At 48.5% G+C, this 19,081-nt stretch overlaps 1 protein-coding gene across 1 annotated transcript in view; it reads right to left on the reverse strand.

The window, feature by feature from the left end:
- Nucleotides 1-19,081, reverse strand: part of LOC116740472 (kinesin-like protein KIF16B) — a 292,307-nt gene that overhangs the window by 260,597 nt on the left and 12,629 nt on the right. The window lies entirely within an intron of this gene.

The raw sequence follows: 19,081 nt of genomic DNA on the forward strand, positions 1-19,081 counted from the left end.
CTGCTGTGGACGGAGGCCAGGGTTCGTTAAGTGGGAAATGTGAGGTGGAGAAAAGTATACACGGGATGCTACTTGTATTTAAAGATAAAAAGGATAGTGTATCTATTTTTCGAAAGGTTACCTATGGAGAAAGAAGATGAAGTGGAAGAGACAGGGAGAGAAGCTAGATTTCTAGAAAAACACCTTGATCTATATAGATCATCTTTAGAATGATGAAAATAAGTTACACAAAAATAAAACAAAATTATTTTTATTAAATAACCTAAAACACAAAAGTAAGTTGAAGTAAATGAACCTGTGTGCCGCATGGTGAGAAAAGACCTCATGTGCTAAGTCCTTAGGCAGGGGGAATCTAGCCTAAGGAGAAAAAGAACTACAGAGCAAAGATACTGCGGGTTCAGGAATCATATTTTTGGTGATAAGTGTAGTTATCCTGGGATTTCTGTTTGTGTATTGTGGGATAATACATGAGTAATTATGTTGCTGCCGCTGAGGACCAAGGATTTTGGTTGAAAGGAGATACAAACATTAGATTTGTTAAAAAGAAACTATAGGGGGCCTTCCCTGGTGGCGCAGTGGTTGAGAGTCCACCGATGCAGAGGACGCGGGTTCGTGCCCCGGTCTGGGGGGATCCCACGTGCCGCGGAGCGGCTGGGCCCGTGAGCCATGGCCGCTGAGCCTGCGCGTCCAGAGCCCGTTCTCCACAATGGAAGAGGCCACAGCGGTGAGAGGCCCGCGTACCGCAAAAAAAAAAAAAAAAAAAGAAAAGAAACTATAGGGCCAAAATGAAGTCACTTATGCTAAGCCCCACCAAGATTTAACACCTTACTTAATGTAGTTTCAGCCTCTCCCAGGAGTAAATCTTGAACCAATCAGCCTGGAATTTCCTGGTCTACACTAATATGGTAACTTGCCTGGTAAGACGCCCCTGCTGTCTCCAAGGGAAGCTGACTTTGCCTGAAATAATACACTTTTTTAACTTCCTTATCACACCCTCCTTCTGCCCGTAAAAGCCTTCTATTTTGCACAGCTCCTGGCAGGGCCTTTCAACTTTCTAGGTGGGATGCTGTCAGAATCATGAATCACTGAATAAAGCCAATTAGATCTTCAAATTCACTCAGCGGAATTTTTCTTTCACAGATTGATGAGGCTAGGTAAAACCTCTGTAGTCCTGAATCTAAGTGGGAAATGCTAACATGAACTTTATCTGAAATTGAAAAAAATAAGTACTCCCTAGCTTTGTCCTCTGAAAAGGCCTAGAATCTTATGGCCAAATTATAGTATCTAAATACCATTTTCCACTAAGGTGAGCCAGGGCTCATGGAGAGAGCCTCAATCCAAATATACAGGCGGACCTTGGACACGCTGCAGGTTGGGTCCAGACCACAGCAATAAAGCGAATATCACAACACAATGAGTCACACGAATTCTGTTGTTTCTCAGAGCGTATCAAAGTTATGTTTAAAATGTTCAATAGCATGATGTCTAAAAAAACAAGGTACGTACCTTCATTTAAAAATACTTTATTGCTAGAAACTGCTAACCATCATCTGAGCCTTCAGCAAGAGGTAATCTTTCTGCTGGTGGAGGGTCTTGCCTCAATGTTGATGGCTGCTGACTGCAGTGGCTACGGCAATTTCTTAATAGAAGACAACGGTGAAGTTGACCTTGCCAATTGATCCTTCCTTTCCTGAACAATTTCTCTGTAGCATGCAACGCTATTTGATAGTATTTAAACCACAGACTCAAATCGGAGTCAATCCTCTCAAACCCTGCTTTATGAACCAAGCTTATGTAATATTCTAAGTCCTTTGTTGTCATTTCAACAATCTTCATAGCGTCCTCACCAGGAGCAGCTTCCGTCTCAAGGAACCACTTTCTTTGCTCATCCATAAGAAGCAACTCCTCATCCATTAAAGTCTTTTCATGAGATTGCAGCAATTCAGTCACATCTTCAGGCTCCATTTCTAGTTCCCTTGCTATTTCCACCACATCTGCAGTTACTTCCTTCACTGAAGTCTGGAACCCCTCAAAGTCATCCATGAGGGTTGGAATCAACTTCTTCCAAACACTTGCTAACGTTGGTATTTTGACTTCTTCCCATGAATCATGAACGTTCTTAATGGCATCTAGAATGTTGAATCCTTTCCAGCAGGTTTTCAAGTTACGTTGCCCAGATCCATCAGAGGAATCACTAGCTATAGCAACCATAGCCTTATGAAATATATTTCTTAAGGAATAAGACTTGAAAGTCAAAATTACTCCTTGATCCATGGGATGCAGAATGGATACTGTGTTAGCAGGCATGAAAACAACATTAATCTTGCTGTCCATCTCCATCAGAGCTCTTGGGTGACCAGGTGCATTGTCAATGAGCAGTAACATTTTGAAAGGAATCTTTTTTTTTTTGAGACGGTCTCAACAGTGGGCTTAAAATATTTAGTAAACTATGTTGTAAAGAGATGTGCTGTCATCCAGGTTTTGTTGTTCCATTTACAGAGCACAGGCAGAAAAGACTGAGCATAATTCTTAAGGGTCCTAAGAATTTTGGAATGGTAAATGAGTATTGGCTTTAAGTTAAAGTCACCAACTGCATTAGCCCCTAATGGCAGTCCTAGGTGGCATCTTCTTCCAACAGAAGGCTGTTGCAGGCACAACGCTGATTATCTGTTGTTTACTGCAGCCACCTTCGTAGATGATCTTAACTAGATCTTAACTAGATCTGGATAACGCGCTGCAGCTTCTACGTCAGCACTTTGCTTCACTTTGCACTTGGATGTCACAGAGACGGCTTTTTTCCTTAAACCTCACGATCCAACCTCTGCTGGCTTCAAACTTTTCTTCTGCAGCTTCCTCACCTCTCTCAGCCTTCACAGAACTGAAGAGAGTTAGGGCCTTGCCCTGGATCAGGCTGTGGCGTAAGGGAATGTTGTGGCTGGTTTGATCTTCTATCCAAACCACTCAAACTTTCTCCATGTGAGCAATAAAGCTGTTTCGCTTTCTTACTCATGTGTTCACTGCTGTAGCACTTTCCATTTCCTTCAAGAACTTGTCCTTTGCCTTCACAACTTGGCTAACTGCTTGGCACAAGAGGCCTCGTTTTCAGCCTATCTCGGCTTTTGACATGCCTTCCCCACTAAGCTTAATCATGTCTAGCTTTTGGTTTAAAGTGAGAGACGTGCGACCCTTCCTTTCACTTCAACACTTAGAGGCCACTGTAGGATTAGTAAGTGGCTGACTTTCGATATTATTGTGTCTCGGGGAAGAAAACAGGCCCAGACACATCATTTCCCTACCCGGCTTGTTCAATAACAACAATAAACTACAGGGAATATAAAGGTGGAAGCAGAACGTATAGATTAAAAAAAGTCTAGCGATATATCAACCGACTGGATCTCAGTTCACATAGAAGAACATTTTTAGAAATAATAAGACATGTAGGGAAATGTTAACACTGACTAGATATGTGATGATACTAAGGGATTATTATTTTAGGTGTGATAATAGTATCATGATGATTTTAAAAAGGCCTTAACCTTTTAGAGACATACTGAAACATTTACAAAAGAAATGATGCCTGGGATTTATCTGAAAATAATCTGGGTGGGAGGCTGGGGGAGTAGAGGCAGGAGAGGGTAGCACCCTGGCCACCTCAGGATGAACAGAGACAGAACAAACACCAGCCAGAACAATGAAGCCCAAAGAGGATGTTGCAGTAAACACCACTCAAGTGCTACAGTGGATCCCCATGGCCTGGGTTAACTTTTCCAAGCCAGTTTGAGGAAGTACAGGGCTGGGCGAACAGAACACTGGCTTAGAGACAAATAAATGAAATCCCTCCTGCGTGCGTGGAGCCTCCAGTCCACAGCCCAGGTCTTGGGCGGCTCCACTGTGGACCCAAAAGTGAGAACTGCCTCAGGGACACCCCGTGTTCACGACGCTGGAAAACAAACAGTTGACTCAATCACCCCGCTCCACCGCACTCAACTTCCAAAGTGCGCTCCGCCCAGCGAGAGAGCCACGCAGATTCGTTTTGTTAATGCCACAGATGCCACATCCTGGTCCCTCCCGTTGCCACCGGGGTCATTTCTCAGTCACTCATCAACCTACTGTGTCTAGATCTTTCACTTTAGAACCACCAGTATTATCAACAGATACCTGCTGGGAGCACAAAACCATCCGGGGATCTCAGAGGACCAGACGTGACCACGATGGGTGCTCACACCGCCTGCCGGTTCTTACTTACACAACACAAAGGAATGCAGGTCATACCATGCCCACCCCGCACCCACCCCTGTCGTGGGAAGCCAGAGGGTAAGGAATTCCAGGCTCGGAGCCTTACACCTTGGGAGCAGCAAAGTTTAAAGGGCCCTCCCCAGGATCATTTATCCCAACCTGTAGGTAACCAAGATAGTACCTGCCTAGTTTTAAATTAACATCCGCTCTATAAAAATACCAGGGAAGATACCGACTGAAAGGCCATTATGTAGCATTAGCGTCTTTTTTAACAGCCACTTCCGAAATCAAAACTGAAGATGCTCCAATAAAATTAAAAAACAAAAAAAAAAAACAACTGGAAATGCTCGGTGGGTTTCAATGGGTCCACAACCTTGAAATGGCAGAGGCTGGGGTGTGGTGGGGAGGGGGAGGGGCAGCCTCACTTTTCTGAGGGACCACAGTTCCCTCAGCTTCTCAAAGAGCTCTGTGCCCCAAAATACGGGCACCCCAGCTCAGACCTGTTATTCAAAGTGCAGCCCAGGCACCAGCAGAGCCCAGAGCTCGAGGGATCACAGGCTCCCTGCGGACCCACCGAATGAAACCCACTATGACAGGAACCCAGAAGGACCCCGACAACCCCTGATGCTGGGAAGCACGGCCCGGACACTATCAGAACATGACGGAGTCATAACCAGTCTTACAGTTACTCTCACGAAACGAACTCCACCATACATGACCTAGTTCGTATGCTGGGAAAACGCACTTTGTACTTTGACCTTTAAGTCTTATTTATAAAATCACATGACAAAACTGGATATAACCCCAGTCAGCTGACACTGTCTCGACTCTTTGCTCCGAGTTGTATGGTGGCTTCTGACCAAGAGCAGTAAGTGCCTAACATCATCAGACCTAGGGAGTCATCTGAGTGTCGTGACACCCAGGCTCCCTCGTCCCAAGCACCCGGCCAAGCTTCCAGCCCTTCCTGTACCCGGATGGTTTTCCAACATCAGTGTGGCGCTGCTGCCAACAGCTTAAAATCATTCTAAGTGACAATCACAGCCCATCAAGATTCAGACGGAAGCCATCTGTTCCGGAAAGGGAAGTTCACGAATAACAATTTCCTAGACTCCTTCCTTCTTAAGCATAAACACGAAAACTGTAAGAAAAAGATGGATATTTACTCTGAAAATAATCTCTAAGTATAGTGTTATAAATACAAGGAAGCTAGCTAGAGATTTGGCCATAGACAGCAAATCTCACTCTAGTTACTGAAAATACTTATGGAAAAGCCAATGTAATCTCCATAAAGCGGTTATGATGGCTGGAGTTATTAAACATTGAAACGAACCCTTTGGTGCATTCATCCCTGGTAGATTCCAGGAGGCCGTCAAGCTTCCAAGTATTTCAGAGATGGAAGAAAGGACAAAGGAGGCCCCAGGCTCCCTTTCCTTCCACACTCTGCCGACCTGTCCTGCTCGGGCCCCACGTCCACTGGAGACCGGCTTCTGCTCGTGGCCTTCTCTGTACCTCCAGGGCCTCTAACTATCATAGGTGACCTGACGGTCCACGTGACACTCCCTCTGGCAGCCTCACCTCCTGTCCCCCCCTCCCCACCCAATGGTCAGTTACCCAGTCCCATCCAATCTACCGCCGGGCTACCGACCTTGGCCACCTCTCCCACTGTCCCAGGTCGGCCACTACCACCCCTCTGGAGTCTCTTTGCCTCCAGCCTTGTCCCCTCTCATCCACCCTCCACTCTGCTGTCAGAGGGATTCTTTCCAAATACACATGGTACCGTGTGGCTCCCCTGCTTTACAGCGACTTCCACAGGCCACAGGGTGAAGACCGACTCCCAGCGGTACCCCAAATGCCTTCTGACAGACTCGACCTAACCATTCCACACTATCCATGCCACCCCTCCTCCGGCCAACGCTCACCCTGGCCTTCCTGAGCCTTCGTTGAGCCTCTGCCCCACCCCCTAGTCAGCTGACCAGCTCCTAGCTCACCCCCCAGACCGTGAACTTCTCAGGAGTAAGGACTAGGCCTACTCAGTTTACACCCCCAGGCCCAGGCACGGTGCCTGGCCTTGGAGGTGCTAACAAAACAGCTGTTGAATGTGATGGACCAACTGATGAAAGCGTTGAATGAATGCTCTCCCCACCAGCTGCCCTTCGCCAGGCGCATCCCCTCCTTAGGGCCACTTGCCCCGCTGACCCCCTCACCACCCTTGCTTCTGGCTTTCCCACCCAGGCCCTCGGGCGAGGCTTGTCCCAGGTCCGGTCTGACTCACCCACCCTGTAAACCTTCAGGAATGCCTACCCGGCTCATCCCACCCCCATGGGCTCCACCCCTGCTGGTGTCATCTCTCCAACTGGTCTAGAGGATCCCACTTCCTCTTCACTCCACAACCTGAGCCCTCCGGGCACAAAGGCAACGCCCGCAACCAGCGCTCGCTCGGTGCTTTGTCTTCCAGTCTTTCAGCTGAAAACTGTGCAACACCAGTCACTGAGAGGTCTCCCAGTCCCAGGTCAATTTCCTCTGACATTTACGAAACATGGGAAATAAATCTTGACATTTTTCTCATGCTGAGGAAAATAAATCATCCTAAAATATTATTTGAACACTGACTTGATAATAGAGCAAAATGAACTATGCCTCTGCCTGGCTACTTTGGTGAATTGGGTTTCTCAAGCGAAAAGTCAATTACGGTTCACTCATATAAATAAGTAATTTATTTAAAAGGTCTGGAAACTAGATCATAAGATGCTACAAATGAACCCGCTGGACTAAGTATGCTGAGTTATAGATCAATACTGAGGGGGGAGGAGGAGGGAAGGAGAAAGGAAAAGATGCAGAATATCCAGTCAGAGAAAGAGATGAATCATGTCAGCTCGCAGATATGAGAAGAGGAGAAAGCTTATTAGAAAGAAATAACCCTACGTTAATTCAAACATTTTGAATATGTTGTTAAATTAATCAGCAATTCAGACTGATTCCACTCACGCAGCTCATGGTGTCTGGTCACCCCATAATAAAACAGCTGGACTTGGTGACACTGAGATCCCCAAACTGGGCCACTAGCCCAGAAGATTATAATAAGAGTGGCTTATTCACCCTGAGTTCCAAAGTGAACCAGCATCCCCAAAGTCACCTGAAAAGTTACATACTATGAACCAATATTTAACTGCCTTCATTTTGGTGGCAGAACACCCAAGAGCAAAAATGTTAAACTCTATTTCTAAAAAGAATGCATGAACATAACCTTCCAAAATTGTGAGTCACTGTATTATGATATCACTTATATGTGGAATCTAAAGACACGGTACAAATTAACTTATTTACAAAACAGAAATAGAGTCACAGATGTAGGAAACAAACTTATGTTTACCAAGGGGGAAAGGTGGGGATAAACTGGGAGACTGGGATTCATGTATACACACTACTATATAAAAAAATAGAGAATAAGGACCTACTGTATAGCACAGGGAACTCTTCTAAATACTCTGCAATAAGCTATATAGGAAAAGAAGCTAAAAAATAGTGGATATATGTATACGTATAACTGATTCGATTTGCTGTACACCTGAAACTAACACAACATTGTAAGTCAAGTGTACTCCAAAAAAATTTTTAATTGTGAATCACTATATTGTACACCTGTAACTTATATATTACTGTACATCAACTATACTTCAATTTAAAAATAAAATAGAAGTACAAATAATTAATATAATTAAATAAAAATAAAAAGAATGCATGACCTCCATGGGTACTACTACGGAAAGAAGTCCAGGGAACACCGTTAAGTGGGGGAAAGAATCAAGCATGCAGACGACGTCCAGTTTGCAGTCCAATAAGCAGATAAATAACATGGAGAGAAATGCACATCTCTGCTTCTAGATGCACAGAACATCCCTGGACATTTCCGAAATGATAAGTGGGAAGCTGTTCGCAGTGAAAGCTGGTCACCTCTGGAGAGTACGTAGGAGCAGGACCTCAGGGGATGAGAAAATGAACTTAAAACACTTCCCTGTGGAAACTATTTCAGCGTGGTTCGATATTACTTTGATTAAAATAAGTTAGTTAATTAGAAGGCAAAAAGCCCCTGACTTTAAGCGTTGGGTGGCACCTTGGCGCTTTGGGGTGCGTCCAGGTCCTTAAAGGGCTGGCTCACCGCCCCTCCCCTCCTGACTGTCCGGCCACACAGAGGACAGCTCACCTTGGCCACAGCTCCCCCGCCGTCGCCATCCACCACCTAGATTTGCCTCTGCCTCTCCCCACCCTCTGCATGTCCACCAGGCTCAGTGGTGTCAACATTCAACCCCAGACCAGATGCCCCCTCTTCGGGTAGCGGTCCTGCTCTCCAAATGCTCGGTGAGCTGCTCAGTCCCTCCACCCCATCCAATGGCACTTCTCTTTTTCCCTTATTAGGGCTCCAGACAAACTACAGGGAACCCAATTAAATGTGAATCTCAGATAAACGAGTAATGTTTTAGTATAACTGTATCCCAAATATTGCCTGAGACCTACTCAGACTTTACTTCGGCTTGCTAACTTGCCACCACTGTGCCCCGGGTGCACTCAGTGGGCTCTCCCACTTCGATGCTCGTGTACTCGCCTCCCTCCCCCAAGCCCAGAGTGAACAGCCTCAGCCCCCAGTGCAGTAGCGGATGCTCCGTAAAGAGGGGCAGCCTCGCCCGTGTCAAAGTGTGAAATCAAACTCAGGGCGGGCCACTCTCCTGCAACCCTCTCTCTCCGGGCTGCTCCTCAGCCTTTCTGGCCGGTCCTAAACACTCAAAGATCTTGCTGACCTAGCTGCTGTCCATAAAAATCACAAAAGCATCAGCTCGACTCCTGAGAAAAGCCCAAGGGTTTTTCTCCTGAAAGAAATCCAGGAGTGGCTTTTTCAGGCCATCAACCTGACTGCATCTCGGAACACACCTCGCCACACAGTGCTCAGCTGGAGGTCAGCAGCACCATGACCTACATCCCAGCCAGGAGTCTGCGCAGCCCTCCTCCGCTCCCCGGGGGCTGCTCCGCAGCCGAGCCAAGGGCAGCAGTGCCGTCACAGCCTCAGATGCCATGCCGGGAGCATCTCGGGCCAAGTGAAAGCCTCCGCTGACCCCTGCCACCGCGGGACGGGGCCGTCAGGCTGTGCCTTTTATGATCTTCCCTGGCCTCCAGAGGGTGGAATAAACCTAAAAACTGAGGCAAACAGGCAACTGTTCCGGGCTGGGATCCCGGAGGAACAGACGATCGGGGGGCAGCCTGGCATGCAGGGTGTTCATTAGGGTGTGCCCTTAGGGTCAGGCCCTGGGAAAGGAGGAGAGGGCAGCAGGACAGGGCAGAGGGAGCAGCGGGCTGTGACCAGATCCAGGGGCAGCCCTGGCTGACCCCACAGACTGTTCTGGAGCTACGGTGGCCCCTTCACACCCCCGCATTGTGCAGCCAGGGACCAGGACCACAGGCTGCCTGGGAAAGGGGCTAGAGCCCCTGAGGGGCTGACACTGAAGGCCGTGCAGACAGCACTCCAGAGGCCGGGCAAGAAGCCCTTCAGCAAAGGATGCTCTGGGCATCAAGCACGGGGTCCACCACCCCAAGTCCCCTTAAATCGATGCTGCAGGGTGCTGACGGGCAGCAGCTTCAACCATCCCCAACTCCCCAGCAGGGAGCGAGGAGCTGGGGCTCCCAGGCCAGAAAGAAGGCAGACACCTGCTTTCAGTTTTCCGCTGAAGGAAGGACAGCCCAACAATCAGAAGTGTCCCAATACAAACTGAGATGCGCAGAATCATCACCGAGGACGTTTAGCCCGAGGCCGACTGATCCCTACCCAGGACGCCGGAGGGGGAGATTTATGTATTCGTTCAGTCCACGAATATAGGTGAGACCGTCAAACGCCAAACAGCACTCTCTCTGCACAGGGATAAAGCAGTAAAGAACACAGACAGAGTATTGTCTGGAGTCTTCATTTTAGTGGGGGGGTTAGAAAAAAATAAATACAATACCATTTTAGATACTGGTAAGTGCTGGGAAGAAATGAAAGGGTGTCATGGGCTAGGACTGGGGTCAGAGGCGGGGGGAGGCAAGTCGTCGCAGAAGACCTCTCCAAGGGGGTGGCGTGTGAGCCAAGGGCCGACTGGAGCGAGGCAAAGACCTGGGAAGGGCATGACAGGTGCAGAGGCCCCGGGGTGGGAGCCAGCCAGAGGCCTGGGGGTAGAGCAAGAAGGCCAGCGGGCCTGCAGGAGAGCGAGCAGGGAAGCAAGACGAGATCAGAAATGGGGCAAGGGCCAAATGATGCCAGGCCTCGCAGGAACTGAGAGGCGACAGGAAGCCACAGACACGGGAGGTCGTGTGCACGGGGGTGGCAAAATGCTTCTATATTTTTAAATGATCCCTCCAGCTGCTGCTCAGACTCTGGAGCGGGGAGAGTAGGGCAAGGAGACCAGTCAGGAGGCTAATACAGGCCACATGGAAGATGCTGGACCGGGGATGAGAGCAGAGACGCATCCAAAAGACAGCTCGGCCAGATCTGGGTCCCCAAGCCCTGCCGAGCAACAGAATAATGTGAAGAGCCCAACCCAGACCTCCCAAAAGAGAATCTCCAGGACGGGGACCAGGCATCTGTATTTAACCTCCTAGGAGACGCTGATGACCACGCCGGTGTGGGAGCTGCTACCCTCGTCGCCCGGTGATGCCCTCCTCAACTCTGAGAAGCTGGGATTCTAAAGAGCATGGAAGCCTAACTGCCTTTCAGCTCCTTCTGAGACGCGCTTTGCTCAGTGGTCTCGTCCCTTCCTCTGAATCCCCAGTTCCAGAACAAAACTCCAGCGCAGGGCTGTGCCTTCTGCTGGGTCCAGCTGGGGCCTCTCTTCTGAAGTCTACAACACCAAGAGAGAGAGAGCAGGTAGCAAAACAGCATGAAAACTTCTGATTCAATTTGCAGTGAAAAAGAAAGAAGGGGGCTTCCCTGGTGGCTCAGTGGTTGAGAGTCCGCCTGCCGATGCAGGGGACGCGGGTTCGTGCCCCGGTCCAGGAAGATCCCACATGCCGCGGAGTGGCTGGGCCCGTGAGCCATGGCCGCTGAGCCTGCGCGTCCGGAGCCTGTGCTCCGCAGCGGGAGGGGCCGCAGCAGTGAGAGTCCCGCGTACCACAAAAAAAAAAAAAAGAAACAAGGGAAGGGAAGGGAAAATAATATGTGCATACACCAAGTAACTATTTTTCCAATTCCCCTAAAGAAGGCACGTAACTAGTAGCATTCTAGAAGCACAGGAGCAAAGTTAATTCATGGCATATAATGAATGCCTTACTCCGGGCACTGCACTTAATTCTGTCATGGAACCCTGGTCCCAGTTAGGAAAAGCTGGAAGATAAATCAAGAATTTCATACATTACAAAACTCAAGCCCCAAACCATGAAGGACTAAATTTTGCTTGAGACTGAAGATGACAATGACACTTTCACAGGGAATTTTGGACACGCTGCAGGGGGAGCACCTGGGGCCCAGATGCTGAAGGCGAGAGGAGGCTCAGGGAAATGGCGGTGACAAGAAGTGGGCTCAGGAGACCCCACCACCTGGTCTCAGCCAGAGAGAAACCGAGGCCCTGGAGGTTAAGTGACCGGCTCAAAGTTGCTCCTATAGTCAGCGCTGGGAAAGGCTGGAGGAATTAAGCCACAGAGAACCGCCGAGGCCACACTAGCACCCCTAACCTGATTTCAGCTATGTCCTCCTGAAGGTAGGAGCACGGGATCCCAGTGGGCTAGGTCAGCACATTTAAGGGGTTCACGGGAAGATTAGTCTAAACAGGTCCAAGTCACCAACTGCACCAGGCGCCGGATGGGGGAGCGCAAGAAGCCCATCCAGCCTCAGCTCCACACGCACGTGTCACCCAAGCTCCCTGCCACATTCCAAACTAGCCCTTCTGCCAGGACACGCAAAGATCCCCCCGCTGGTCCCTCTGCCTGGAAGGTACTTTTCTCCTCCATCTCACTTACCCTTCAAAACACTTATAGATGTCTCCTCCTCCAGGAGGCCTTCCCAGAACAAGCCCCAGCCACCATCTTCTGTGTGATGGCCCATCACTCACCACATCTGCTGTGTGACAGCCCACAACACACCGCGCCTGAGGTGCGACAGCCCATCAGTCACCACAGCAGTTTCCACTTTCTACCCATTTACTGCTGGGCCACTACATTGTCTTCCCCACCAGCATGGATGTTTCCTGAGGGCAGAGATAATGCCCTGCTTTTGATACATCCCACAGTATGTAGACTGTCTTTATGTACAGCAAGCACCTGGATGAATGAATGAATGAACGAACGAACGAATGAGTAAGCAAATGAAAGAATGAACTGAAAACAAGACAGTTTTCTTAAACTCAAGCACTAAAGTGAAGGAAATGTTTCCAAGTTTACTACACGTTTTCAATTTTTAAATGCAGATGAGTTTTGCCCCATAAATAGCGGTTCGCTTGGCAGATGTTAACTCCAAAGGCAGACACGAAGCTCACTCTCCCCGCAGACCCACAGCTGTGACTGACTCCAAGACCAAGGCACAGGGACCTTCTGTCTCTTTTGAGTCACAGGAAAGAGGAAAAACAAGGATGTGCATGTAGCCAAACTTCTTCAATGTGCTTCTCCAAACACACAAGCAACATATTCATAAACAAAAAGTGGACGTTTCAAAGAGGTGGCGTAATAGAATATTGAGAACATAAGAACATCTATTAATACTTCTTTTGTTCTCCTGTGTTCAGACATTAAATCAACTATCGAATGCCCAAAGACATCCTAGTTTAGTGCTGCAGCCCCATGAAATACAAAGTTCTCTCTGCTCTTTACCCACACCATCACTACGATGCTCCTTCCAGATTTATCTCTATTTTAGAAAAATGTTCTCAGTGGCAGCTTTTGAAAAAAAAAAAAAAAATACTGTAACTGGCCTGTAAAGAGAAGACTGATTCCTTTTACAACATCACCAGCTAAGTATACCAGATAGAAAGGTGTGCTATGAAATACTAAGTTGCAGGACTTTTTCTCTAGAAGACTTCACTTGGAGTCAGAGTGGAATAAGATGCAGTCTTGGTCTCGAGTAGCATTTCCACCAAGCCCTGCATCTGGTGTTGCCCAGCAGAGTGGGTGAATCATTGTGGGGGGAGAATTAGGCTTCGGGGAGCTGGGTGCAAACCCTGGCTCTTAGTAGCTCTGTGACTTTCACACTTCATTTAACTTTGCTGAGCCTTTGTTTCCTCCTCACCTGTAAAAGTACTGAGCTTCCCTCACATATAATTTTTTGCTGGAAGATGTGACAGAGGAAAGCAGGCCCCACGAGGCCAGGCACCAGCAGACCACCGATGTGCTCTGTCATTTCTAGCACAAATCCAAGACCCATCCATTTATTCAACAAACGTTCACTGTGCCTCTCCTGCCTTCTGGGAACTTACATTCTGGTGGGACGATTCATTTTAACAAAACCTTTGCATTCCTTTCCCAAAAGAGATGGAAATGGAGGAAATCCAGAAAATATATTTTGCCAAATTTTCTAGCCAGATCTCACAAAAATGAGGAGCCACCATATAGCTGATCTTCGTAAATTTTATTTATAAAATGCTTATCTTCATTAACACAATCCAGAGGCCACAGTTCATAAAAAAGACAAGAGTATCGGAAACACCAAAATTCTTTCACTTATTTTTAAATGCCTGTGCATTACGTCTAGTTATTCTGACTTAATACACACTGTCTGACCTGAAGACGTGACACACGCTGTCCTTCCCGCACCGTGACCAGCAGCTCCCTCCCTGTCTGTCCCCTTTGGCAAGCGTGCAATGCTCATTCATACATTAAATTAATGGGAGCAACAGCGGCCAGGGGCAGGACTAGGTCAATGGACAAACACACACGTCTCCCCTTTACGAGGCTCTCTGGGGATGCAGATATATGATCACAGTTCTTGCCCTTCAACGGCCCACAATCACCCGCTGTGGGTGAGAGCAAACAGAATATAAAAGCAAAGCCAGCTTGGAGGTGGGGTGAGTGGCAGGGAGGCCGGACCAAGGAGACGGGGCTTCAGTTGGCATCGTAAGTGAAACAAAGTCGGCCCAGAAAAGAGGCCCAATCATTACCTCAACAACACCCACGTTTTTATACTGGGAGAGAGGAGGAAGGGCCCCAGAAAGTTTCACCTGCAAAACATCAGGCCATCAACAGAAGAGCAGGCTGACCTTACCGAGGGCGTCCAGTCCCTGGAGCACATGTAGTCAATCACCTCCCGGCAAGGCCTCCCGCCCCAGGGCTCTCGAGCCGCTGATGCCCAGCTGCACCCCATATTCATTAAATCTGACTCTCCGGAGTGGTAAGCCTCAGCTCGAAACGGAGGCCCGTGTCCCAACCTTCTACTGAATGTTTCAGAGGGACAAGCTGGGGCTCACCCATACTCAGATATCACCACCAAAGCCTGAAAAGGAAAACAAACCATAACCTGGACCTGTGAGAAACCAGGTGAGAGAGAGGGAAACAGACCAAGCAGGCCACCAAAACCCCAGGCAAAGGAGAAAACGCCCCCTGCGCGGGCAGGCAGCGTGCTCAGAGCTGCAGCTGAGGTTCGGGTCCGAAGAGCCGGGCTGAGGTTCTGGATGTGTAACCGACCAACCCTTTGAGGACCACTAGGCCTGTCCACCCATCCCCAAACCCGCCTCTGAGGGGGTGTCAGGTTCAGAGGGCAGACCCCACGTCCGTGGCGGACAACTAAGCCTCGCAGGCACAGATGCTGTCCTTACTCAGTGCCCCGGGCAGAGCCCACAGAAGCTCCCTGCCGAGCCACATCTCCCAGGGGCACACGTCCCCTCTTTTCTGATCTACGTGGCAACCAGGAGAGGACCAGCATCTCTAAGCACTCAGTGAAATTCACAGATGCTTGTGGCGCAACAGTGGGATGAGCAAAGGACACTCAAAGATGACACCTCCCCAAAACAAAAACGGACAACACTGACACTGTAGGGAGGTGGGAGGGGGAAATGTGTAAAGTGAACAACAGTCTTAAACGAAACAAGGAAAGGAGGAAGATTTTTAAACCTCCATTATAAACCAGAAGTTTTACAATGGCATCCCAGGGTGAGGGCTGGTACATGCCATGTTCTAAAACACCTACCGGGGGAGGGATAAATTAGGAGTCTGGGATTAACAGACACACACTACCATACATAAAATAGGTAAACAACAAGGACTTACTGTACAGCACAGGGAACTATATTTGGTATCGTGTAGTAACCTATAATGGAAAGAATCTGAAAAAGAATATATATCTATAATATATAAATGAATCACTTTGCTGTACACCTGAAACTAACACAACATTGTAAATCAACTATACCTCATAAAAAATTATAAAAATAAATAAAACATCTTTAATTCATTGTATTTTTTAAATCAGAAGGTTTTACATACAAATCTGGGTTTCCGACTTCTCTGGAAGCATCTACAGGAGAGCAGGGCCTGCTCCCTGCTCCTCGCCTGGCTCCCCAAACCTGGGAGCCGAGACACCCTCAGCCCCCCACCTCCCCACCCCCCCCCCCAGGAAACCCAGAGACTTCACAGAAGGGACTGTGCCTCTAACAGCAAAATCCTTTTTGTAAATTACGAACTGGCGGCAGATTTAAAGGATCTGATCGTGGTTTCTCAAACTTCATGCACTTTCTGCTGGATTTCATTACCTCCCCCAACCCATGGTGCCTGGACAGGGGACAGAGCCATGGAAATGCTGGCAGAGGCCTCGAAACTAATCAAGCTGACTTTTAACAACATGTGGTCTCACTCAGCCAGGAGCAAATAGGTTTGATTTGTTCAGGTATTGAGGGTTTATTACAGAAACCACCAGAGAGGGGCTTTCTCTCTCATGTCCTTCTATCTTTTCAGTGTGGGCTGCACCCTCCTTAACTCTCACAGCTCCCTGACAGTATCTTCACCCCTGCTTGCACTCAAGACACCTTTGGAAGAATGAAGCCGCCCTTCCCCGGAGCTGTAATGCGCGTGTAGCATTCTAACGTTCTTAATTCGAGAATTCATCCCAGATGCCTTGAAATTGAATACTCTACCACAATTTACAGGCAGAAATAAGAGCAATCACCTCATCAAGCCAGAAGGGCCTGAGGTAAGAAAGCCCTCTGATACCCCCAGGCTTTTTGCAATAAAACAGAGACAGAGCGAAACAGGTCTGGCCTCATCTCTGTGGCTGGCTGAGCACGGAGTCCACGCACAATAAAGCAGGCCCCTCCTACGACAGCCACACAGGGCGAAGGAGGTCTCAGGTTGCACCTGGCCAAGACCTACACCTCTAGTTTGGACGTCATTTCAAAGGCAGAGGGGAGGAGGGGGCGAAAGCCAGCCCCTCCGTAAGGAGTCTCACTGATAACGGGATGACATCAGAGAGCAGTTCTGCTTCTGTTTCACTGGAGGCCTCAGCTCTCAAGTGTCGCCTTCCTGTTCTTTGATGATTAATCGAGCTTTTCCATTTGGCCTCCACTCTGCTGCACACCTCCATGCTGCCTCTGAGCCCCTCACGTTCCGTGGCTCTGCTGTTGGCATTTTCAAAGCTTGACAAACCCGCTTCGGCATCTGAAATAGGAGGCTCTCCAAAAGGAGTGCAGAGACCTGGCCCCGGGCTTGCCACAGTCACACAGGGAAGGGACTTGAGAACAGCTGTGTCTGCCTCTGAGATTAAATGAGTGGATAAAATCACATCACGCTGAAGTCACACAGAGAAAGCAAAGTGCTGGTCTCGTTCTAGCAAATGCAACATTAACATACAGCTACAAGGAACTGCTCTCGGCCCTCACGTGAGGCCTCTGGGCCTCCACGTGCTGTTCCCTCCACGTGCTGTTCCCTCCACCCGCTACACCTGTCCTCCGCCGCCAATGCCCATTGCAGCCCCAACTGAGCCGTCTCTCCCTCCGAGGGCCTTCCCCCAACACCCCAAGTCTCAGTGAGACCCCAACATGGGCTTCCACATGCACCACAGGACCTGGTCCCACACAGGCAAGGTCTGTGCCAGGCTCGTGGCCCACCGTATCCCCAATATGCAGCCCAGCGGCTTTTCATGGTGTGGGGGCCTCTGCAACATCAAAACTATTTTCATAATGGCACCAGGACATTATTATTTGCCTTTTCACTCTCACTCACGACTGCCCAGTGAAGTTTTCCAGAGACTACAAGGTGTGTGACGACGGGTCACTCTGATGGCTGAGGGACTGTGTGCTTGTGTATTCTTCTGTTCTAAAAAGAGTCTGTTTTAATTTCTAATGTGGTAACGATATCAATATAACCCACAAAAGCTCTTTGGGGTCCTCAATAATTTTTAAGGGATCCCCAAAACTTTGAGAACTGCTGGTCTAGCACAAGGCCTGGCATACACCCAGCAGAGTTTAAATACTTTATGAATTAATCAATCAATCAATGATGGGGAGATGAAACCTCTGTCAATATACTGATGTCTACTTTGTAGTCTGGTATGGACAAAGGATGGAAAAAAGAGGTGCCCAGGGGTCAGTTCACTCTTTCCTGGTTAAGAAAGGAAAGAAACAGATTCCCCAGCTGTTTGGCTGGGTGGTAGGTGGATGGCTAGGTAAGGAGATGAGTGAGTGGATAGATGGGGGGAGCGGAGTGGATGTATGGGTGGAAGGATGGATAGGTGGATGGATGGGTGGGTGTGTGGATAGGTAGATGGATGGATGGGTGGGTGGGTGGATAGGTGGATGGGTGGATGGCAGGTGACAGAGCAGGTGGGCGGGAAAGTGGGTCCACTCCAACTGCAATGCACTAGTTCCCACCCCTCTACGTTCAGTCACACCTGATGGGCCCCCAGATCAGCCTGGCAGCTGTTGGTCTCAACTCTCTGGCTTTCTAACACAAAAATCTCATCATGTTACACCCATTTGTAAAATGGTTCCCTTTATCTACAGAATCAGCTTTAAGTTAAATCATTTTAGAGCAGTAGAAAGGAAGAAACAATAATAACGTCCAGACAGCACAACCTCCAGAATCTGGACCTCTCACCTCTCTGCCCCCTGTGCTCACCAGCCAGCTGAAATGTCAGCAGTGTCTCAACACTGCAGCTCCCCAATCTCACTCCACAGTTTAGGGCCTCTGGACACTTTCTGCTTAAAATGCCATTGCCCGCCTTGTCTGCCTGGCCAACTCACTGTAGAGTCCTGCCCTCAGACACAGAATCCTCCAGGATACTCCACTGTGCCCTGAACACCCATCGTCACCCACACAACAGGGGGCATTCTCTTTGTGGCTACTGCTCCCACTAGATCATGAGCTACTGGAAAGCAGGCATCATGCCCTTGCTCCTCTCTGACCAAAGAAAAAAGCCCAATAAAAGCTCAATGGCCAGACAGATGCCAAGGTCACCAGGAAAACACCTGCTCTTCACCATGCGAAGCCTAGGCAAACCTCAAAGCTCCATTTCTGCCATAATGTCTACCTGTAGACTTGAGCTCACGTTGATTTTCCTTTCTCCAAACACATACTGTACTTTATTATCTACACAGAGAACCTAATACTTGGTGACGAGTGGACAAAGTCCACTCATTGCTGAGTTATGTAAGATTCTGCTCCATCGTCACAACATTCATGGGAAATCCGAAGAGGTACAACAAAAAATTATAAGTTACCACTGACTGTGCCTACTCTGTACAAGCACTTCACAGCCATTAATTCCTTAAGCCATTAAAATAACCTTACAAATAAGGTAATATTGTACCCATTATACAGATGAGGAAAGAAGAGACCAGAAGACTAAAGTAGCCTTTAGAAAACCATGTAGGTAGTTCGTGGCAATGCCAGGATGCAACCCTGGGACCACCTG

This window comes from Phocoena sinus, chromosome 15 (assembly GCF_008692025.1).
Source record: "Phocoena sinus isolate mPhoSin1 chromosome 15, mPhoSin1.pri, whole genome shotgun sequence".
NCBI classification, from domain to species: Eukaryota; Metazoa; Chordata; class Mammalia; order Artiodactyla; family Phocoenidae; genus Phocoena; species Phocoena sinus.